An 8643-nucleotide genomic window follows, 5' to 3' on the forward strand; every position below is an offset into this window, starting at 1 on the left:
CACAAACACATACAAAACACACAGAAGCAACAGAGCAACATAACAAAAAATTAAAAAAAAATGCTAAGAACTCTAAAAAAAAAAATATTTGATAAAAAAAAGGGGGGGAGGACAAACAAGGCAAACTACAAAAATAAGACATCTGAAAAACTATAGACTCAAAAAAAATAATAATAAGAAAGTTGAGAAAGGAATGAAAGGGAAGAGAAGGGCAAATAAAGGTGCAAGTATAAATGCAACACGGCCAGTTAACAAAAGAACTAAAACAAAAAACTTTAAAAGGTTCAAAAAATTAAGAAAATACTATAAAAAATAAAAAAAATAATTCTTAATATGCCTTTTAAAATCTAAAAATAATTTCCATGCCTTTTCTTTATATTTTACTTTAAAATTCTAATTGAAATTATTTCAAAAACAGACGTTAGCCGAACTTTCTGTTTGGGCAACAGTGCGTATACGTTATTTTGAACAAAACACAGGGCGTATGTGTGATATTTCCTAAAAAAAAATGAATTAACTTTTTTTAATATATGTAATATAAAGAAAAATATTAAAAAAAAAAAAACAAAATAAAGTCTAAAGGACTTAAGAGTATTAAATACCCAGTTCTACAAAAAATAACTCTCACAACTTTCTGAATATTATTTTTATAAAAAAAATTCTCTTCCATTTACTTTTTTATATTTATTTTGCTGAAAAGTGAGGTGGACACTTCTCAAATGGTCAGCCACCCTCTTTGCTAACGCCCCTGTACAACGAGCTTGTCAGGGGCTTTGTCAGGACAGAGAAGCATTGCCTACTTCAAGGGGCCAGTCGCAATGATTATACAACACATTCCACATGACAGGAAGAGCTTGCCACACGAAGCCACTGACAGCTGCCATTTAAGGCGGTCCACTTTCTCTTCCACTTCATGCTTTCTCCCAAAAATGTTGACAATTTCAAATCGAGCTTATATTTGATTTTTTTTTTCTCTTTTTCTTCTGCAAGAAATATTTTTTATTAAATTTGTGAGATTTTTAAAGAGCTTTCATTTATTGTGTATAAGAATTAAATGAGGTCCTTAAAGACCTGCTGGTTGATTGGGCCTTTAGCTTCAGCCATTTCTCTGACATCCTTTTTGGGCATCCTTTATCCTTGCTCCCTGTGGCGTGGAATTAATTTCCCAGCCCAGATACATACATATATCCTCAAGTCGGCTCGACATTCCGGGCTTTAACACATTTTTCACCAAATCTTGTTAGTTTCGGGCTGAGCTTTCTCTCATTCAGGGGCGTGCAATAAGAGGGAGCGGGGCATCAACATGATTAACGTTTTATTATGAAAAGGTGAGGTGTATGTGTGGTGGTTATATACACTGGGAAAAAATAGTATTTCTTTATTTATTTATTTTTTATTTTTAAGAAATATACATATTTTTTTAAAATATTTTTTACTAGTTTTAAATAGTATTTTTGGTATAAAAAAATATTTGTTATTTTTCTGAGTGTATATCCGGCTTTTCGCTTTTTGTTTGTTTATTTTCTGCTCAGTTCTCAGGCGTAAAAATAAATGTGAATACTTTTTTATAATTAATTGACACATGTGTGTGTGTGTGCCATGCCTCCGACAATCCTTTTGCCACACCTACAGTATTTTTTTTTGCCCGCTCCGCCCCCATTTTTTTTATCCTTCGGGGTTAAACTGCACAAATAATTAAACTAAAGGCGTCTGCTCGGCAACGGAAATCGCTGTCAATTCATTTTGCCGCATTTTAAATGCTGAAAAGTAATTTAACAAAAAAAAAAAAATAAATACCGTAACATATAAGGATCGAAAGGATATCAATGGGTGAGCGGGTGTGTGTGTGTGCTGCCTGAATGGCTGAAAATTTATTGTTTTTGCCATTAGCGCTGCGCAAATGTGTCGAAATGCAGGAGAAAAAAACGATGGACGATGGGGGGGAAAATTGGAGTAAGGGGGGGATATGTGGCACAGCAAGGAAAATTGGAAAAGCCGAGGGGTAGACAGCAAGAAAGAAACACAAAAAAAAAAGGACAGCAAATGAGAAAAACTCTGAGGGTCTTGGCCAGAATTGATGTCGATGAGTTTTCGCTAATGTGCGAATATTTATTAAAAGGAATTGCCATTTAAAAAAAAAAGGAAAAAAAAGTAATACAGAAATTCCCACAGAAGCGATCGTTTTCTGGTTAATTGAAAAGCAGTTCAAAAAAGAGAGTTCAAAATAAGAAAATAAGATTAAGGTCTGGTTTTTAAAAAAATTAAATGAAAAAAAAGGGGCTTGAAAATATATATTCTTAATAAAATAAAAGATTATAAATAAAAGCATCCTTTACTTTAATTATTTATGAAGTAATTTCTACTATTTTTAATATTTTTTTGCACATAAAGAGTGTAAATATAATTAATTAAACTTTTTATTAAAATACTTCAAAGAAAGGCTTTTTAAATATTTCATTTTTGTATTTTTTACTAGCATTTCTTTTCTAAAATTTTTGATTTTTAGTTATTTATATTCGTACAATAGTCTTAAATAATTAAAATTTTTTAAAAAATGTATTAAACTCTTAAAAAAAATCATAAAAAATCTCAAAAGAAGCTCTCTTCAAAATCCCTCTTTTGGCCAAAAACACCTTTAACCAAAGTTGGCCAATTGCCGCACTGAGGAAACTGTACTTTTTATCCCCTCCACCCCCCTCGCTTTATTTTACTTTTTTTTAGTGTCTGCTTGGCTTTTTTTTTATCCTTTTTTTTCATATTTGTGTTTAAATTTGTTGGCCAACTCCGCTTCTGGCCGCCGCTCATTAGCCGCTTGTCCAGTTTGCTCATTTGCCTGGCCATTAACCGGCTTCAACTCCAACTGCAGCTCCCCACCCACGCTCTCTGCGCCCTCCGCCCTGCGCCCCTAGCAGCCACTTTAACCTTTAACCCTTTGGCGCCCTTAGCTGACCCAAAAACTTTTGCCACTTGCTGCCCATTGTTGTCGTTACAAAAAACAAAAAGAACAAAAAAAAAAGTGAAAAAGGGAGGGGAAAAAATACGGAAAATGCGGAAAAGTGTGGGAAAAAGGCTGGAAACAAAAAATGGCGGGAAATATCGAGGGGAAACTACAGCAATTAAACACTGGGCGTGCGAAAACTTTAAGGCGGCTAAGGAGAGGGCGTGGCTGGACAAGGGGGAATGTAAAAAAAAACAGAGTTTTTAGAGATTTTTTATTTGAAAACTAAAATTAATAATTAAAATATAAAATTATGTAGGTCTTTTAAGACCTAAGGGTCTTAGAATTTTAGAAAATTGATTAGAAATTTATTTAAACTATTAAATATTTTAAAAAACTTTTATAGAAACTAAAAAATATTTGTAAAGACATTTTTTTTGCTATTTATTGTTCCTTAAATAAATAAATAATTAAATAAATATAATATACATTAAAAATAGGGTAGATCTTCTTTGATATTATAGAACTGTACTAAAAGTTACAGTTATTTAAGTTATTTTAATTTAAATTTATATAAGCCTTTATTTTTTTAGATATTTTATTAGGTATATATAGATTAGATATTTTTTATAAAAGCCTTTTAATTTAATAAATATTATAGTTATTATATTAATTAAATTAATTAAATTTCGTTACCTACATTTCTTGAAAAGCTCCTTTTGATTTTTTAAATTTAAACCTTTTTTATAAGTTTTCTTTATTATTTTTCAAAAAAAAACTTTGAAAAACTTTAAAATATTTTATTAACATTTTATTCCCCAATAAAGTAACTGCTCTTTTCTGGCAGTGTCCCTGGACTGAGTTACAGTTAAGGCGAGTTGACCAACAACCGTCGAAGTTCGTTGGCGGCGACAATCAATTTACCTGCCGCCCGTGAAGAGGTGGGCGGTGGGTGGCACGCGGTGGCATGTCAGTTAGGAGGCTGGAGGTTGGAGGAGGGGAAAGGTACAGGGTACAGGGTACAGGTAACCCCCCGCCCCCATCGCCTGATAAATGAGAAAAGTTTTTAACGCCGCTCGCTCAGGTCGGCTCATTGGCATTTTTACGATGTCCCTGGTTGGGGAAAAGTGCCGGGGAACGGGCGGGGGGAGCGGCGAAAAATATGGGAAAGTGGCCAGGGAAGGGCGAGGGGGTAAAGGTCAGGAAAACTAGGTATGAAAATCTGAGATGAAATGGAAATCCTAAGCATTGCTTATTAAGAGAAATTTTTATAAAAAAATGGTTTAAATTTAAACTTAACTCGATCTTTTTAGTCTAGGGATATAAATAAAAATATCGATAAGTATCTGTGCTTATTTTCAACCCCAAAATCCTTTAAAAACTAAAGGATAATAGTGATTTTAATATCAATCATATAACTATAAAATAATTATCTAAATAAACCTTTAGATTTTCTTAATCTAGCACCTTGATTAACTAATTAATCGGCCATATCGATATATATCGCTATGACTGCCATCTCTAAAACACTCCCAAAACTGAAGGAGGCGGAGAAACAGGACAAATAGGCAACAAATGAGACGAGCCTGGGATGCTTAATAGAAAAACTGAAGCGTATGGGGAAAGGCGGCAGGATGGCAGGACGACAGGACGCTGGGGGCGTGGCAAAGTGCCCAGGAGCAGGGGCAGGGGCAGGGGGCATTATTGGGTGGGCGGCTTGGTCGAGCGGGGCACTTAAAACTTTTTAGCATGCAACCGCGAAACGTTGCAGCTGGCAAACTTTACTCTTTTTTTCGGGGCACCTCCCCATCGGTAAGGGGCCTCTAGTGGGTTGTCCCTGGTCAGGACCAAAGTCTGTCAGCAATTAAAAATGGAGAGCCCTTTTATCGCCCGACACCAGCAACAAAAACGGTGAAAAATATTGAAAATATTAATAGAAAATTTTACAATCAAGGGGGTTAGCTTTTAAAAATTAATATTTAACTTTAATGCAAGTTTCTAAATGATTTTTTAAAGATAGAACCCCTCTCTGGTCCTTACAATTTAATTATAAAATAAAACTAACTTGGTTTAATATTTTTTTATGAAATATTAAACTAAAACAGACTCTATTATTTTCCAAATAGCAGTTTAATATTCTCCCTTAAATTTTTTAGTGACGAAATTAGTAATAAAAAAAAAGCCGCAGGTCCTTTCGCCGCTAACTTCAACAATACGCCAAAAAAAGGGACACCCAAAAAAAAGGCAAAAATAAAGGAAAAAAAAAGAATAATAATAATATGAAAGTTGAGAAGGGAAATCCCTCCCCCCGTCCGTCTGACTTCTGACCGCGGGCACCATTTCTGTTGACCAGTTTTGGGCCAAAAATAAACCGTGATAAAAAACGTGACCCAAACTTTATTTTTTTTTTTATGTGCAAAAAAATAGAATGAAAAAATGAAAAAAAATTTAGACGTGGGGGTCTTGTGGTCTTTTGTGGCGGGTTTTGTGTCTGCTAACAAATTTCAATAAATTACAGTTACATTTGCCAAAGTCAGGACTCTGTGGTGTCCTTCATAGTGGTCTCCCCCTCCCCCTTCCAACATTTCTATCTCTTTCTATTCGACTATGGCCGTCTCTTTCTTTCGGGTCTTTGTGTCTGGCAAACTGGCGACTGCATAATTCAATTTGTGTCAAAGTTTTGCGAGTGCGTGGCATGGAGTTTTTAGACAAAACCCCCCTTATTACCCCCACATTTAACCCCCTTTTTTGCCCCAAAAAGGGGCAAACTAATGCGGCACATAATTCAAACCAAATGCCAGAGGAAAAAGCGCTACAGAAGCTGTGGGATGGTGTGTGCCCCGTAATTCCAAAGGGCATGTCCGGGGGTTAGGGGTCACGTGGCGGAACAAAGATGCCACCCCCTTCCCCGATAGGGAAGGAAAGTGCAGGATTGCAGGCGGAAAGCGTGATTCTAATTGAGATTGGAATTTCCGCGCATCCCACACACTACTCTGTAATGCCAATTGGGCGGAAGATAAATAGGGGGCTTATATTTTGGAAAAATCGACTTTAAAATTTCAAATTTATTCTTATTGGCGCCAAACTTTTTAAAAAGTTAAAAAACTCTTACTTTTCTTCGTTACCTACGTGCACTGCCATTCACAATAGGCTTAAAAAACATGGTCTCTCTCTCCTAGCGGCTCTCTTTCGCGGATCAGTGCATCTCTTTCCTCTTTTGCGGCAGGTTTTCTGGCACTTTTTGTTTCTTTTACGTTTTTTGGTACTCTGGAGTGTTTTTCATCAACATTTTGTTTAGAATTTAGAATTTGTTTAGAATTTGTGTAAAATTGTTTTAAATAAACAGTGAAAAATCAAGGACAAAGACGAGTGTTTAATTTGCCAAAAAAAAAAAAACAAAGAGCCGCCATTTTGTTTCCGACTTTCCCAGCATGGTGAGAGTGGAAGTTTTCTAATAAATTTTAATCTTGAATTTAAGTTTAAATAATAAATATATTTAAATCTATTTGGGAAACAGGTGATGTCATTACTATTTTTCCCATTGCCCAAATAAGGAAAAGAAAAACAAGCACAAAAAAAGAAGAAGTTTTCGAGCGCCTCTGCCACAACGCTCTCTGACTCTCATTCTCTCGCTCTCCGCCATGGAGATCAGTTCTGTTTTTCATCCTTTCCTGTGAAGACGCTCTTTTTTCAGTTGATTTTTGGTGCAAGTTTGGCTTTAAAAGTGATTTTCATCAAAGTTTTAGTTAAAAAAGTACTTAAATATTATTAATAATATAAAGTAAGTGTTGTATTTGTTAAAAAAACATGGAAATATTAAGTGCAGTGCCTGAGAAAGCGTCTTCTTCCTGCTTTTGTGGGTGTCCGAGAGAGACAGCCCTGGGAAAGTCGCCAAAATCTTTAATTCTCAGTAAGTTTTTAAAGTAATTCCTTAAGAAAACTAAAGATTAAAGTTATTAGATTAGTTATTTTACAAAATATGATGAAATTCAGCCTGAAAGCATTGCCAACATAGGCAGGTACAGTTATTTTTTTGTTGCATCTTCGATGTGGCAACGAAAAGAGATGCGACCAAGGAGAGCGGCTCTCTCTTGTTTGTATTTTCTCATTCCAACGCTTTTCGCCAAAATTTTAACTTATGTAGGATGTAAATAAAAGGATAAGATACATTATGTATCGTTATGTAATGTATAATTTAAAGTGTATGTATTATGTAAATAATGTATCTAAGAAATATACTTGTTGATTTTAATAATTTTTATTTGAAGTTATTATTAAAATGGTTACAGATACATTTATATTTATATTTCAAATATTATATTAAATATTAATTAAATTATATTATATTCAAATATTATTATATTATATTGTTATTAAAAAATAAATATCATTTAGAAATCATAAACATTTCTTAATGTTAAATATTCGATCTTAAACTTTAGCAAAAATTCTAAAAAAAAAATGTTTAGTTTTTAATATTTTTTATAATACCTTAAAATAAATTTAAACATTTTCCCTTAAAGTAAAATTATTAAAAATAAAAAATAATTTTTGTAATCTGGTAAGTTAAATATTAAAATAAATTAATAATTATTTAATTTAATTTAATTAAATAACTTTAATTGCCAATACCTTGAAAGCTTCCAACTTATTTCCATTTTTTTCGAAACTCCCACTCAGAAATCCCCCCGAGAAGTAACCTTTTAGCTTGGTTGTCCTTCAAGGACTTCCTGCGATCCTTTGCCGCACTCCTCCCGCCCCCCCTCCGTATCTCGGTGCACTGATCTGATTTTCAATTGTTGCCCCAAAAGGCAAGGAAATGCCAGCAAACCTTTACATCTTTTCTTTTTTCTTTTTTTCTTTTTTTTGGCAACCAAAAATCGTGTGTCGGCTATAAATCAGGCTCAGACTCTGTCTGAGGCGGCAGGATATAGAGGAGTGATGGTGAGAGGAGGGAGAGGGGGCGGGGCGGGGCGGAAAGGCGACTGATTACGTGGCTCAAAATCCGGACCGGGCCAAAACGAAACTAACGATTTTACGCTACATTTGCTGCTCGAAGGAGGGGTGGGGGCAAGGGGGGCAGGACGCGGAAAAGGACATGGTCAGACAATGTCCCCACCAGCCACCTCCCTCTCCCTCTGGCCATATTACATAGTTGAGTGCATTTATTTATTTGCTTGTATGTCAACCTGTTTGTCTCCTTTTCTTTGGCCTGGTCATTTCAATTTGTCGAGGGGGGTGGTGGTGGTGGGAGGACGCAAGGACCCTACTTGTGTCCTCCAAGGATGCTGGTGGAAAAGGAGGCCAAGGAGGAGGCCTTTCCGGCCAACTTCTTGATTAACTTATTATGCTCATTTGATTGCTCGATTTCATTTCCCCCATTTCCTTTCTTATTCTTATTTTTGTTTTTTTTTTTTATTTATTTTTAAAATGTATATATATTTTTTTTAACAATTTAAAAAGTTTTCCTTTTTTCCCCACTCTCTTTTTTTTTTTTTTTTTGAAAATTGAATTTCTTTTGAGGATGGCCTCCTGAAAACGGCTGCAGTCATTTGTCATTTATTGTTCGTCCTGGCCAGGACATCATATTCCATTTTCTCTAAATTCATTTTCATTGTTTGACCAAATTAATTTTTAAATTAATTTTTATACAAACATATCGTACACATATATATTTATTATTTTATTTGTCTCTTGTTTGTTTT

Source organism: Drosophila ananassae, chromosome XR (genome assembly GCF_017639315.1).
Source record: "Drosophila ananassae strain 14024-0371.13 chromosome XR, ASM1763931v2, whole genome shotgun sequence".
Lineage (NCBI taxonomy): Eukaryota > Metazoa > Arthropoda > Insecta > Diptera > Drosophilidae > Drosophila > Drosophila ananassae.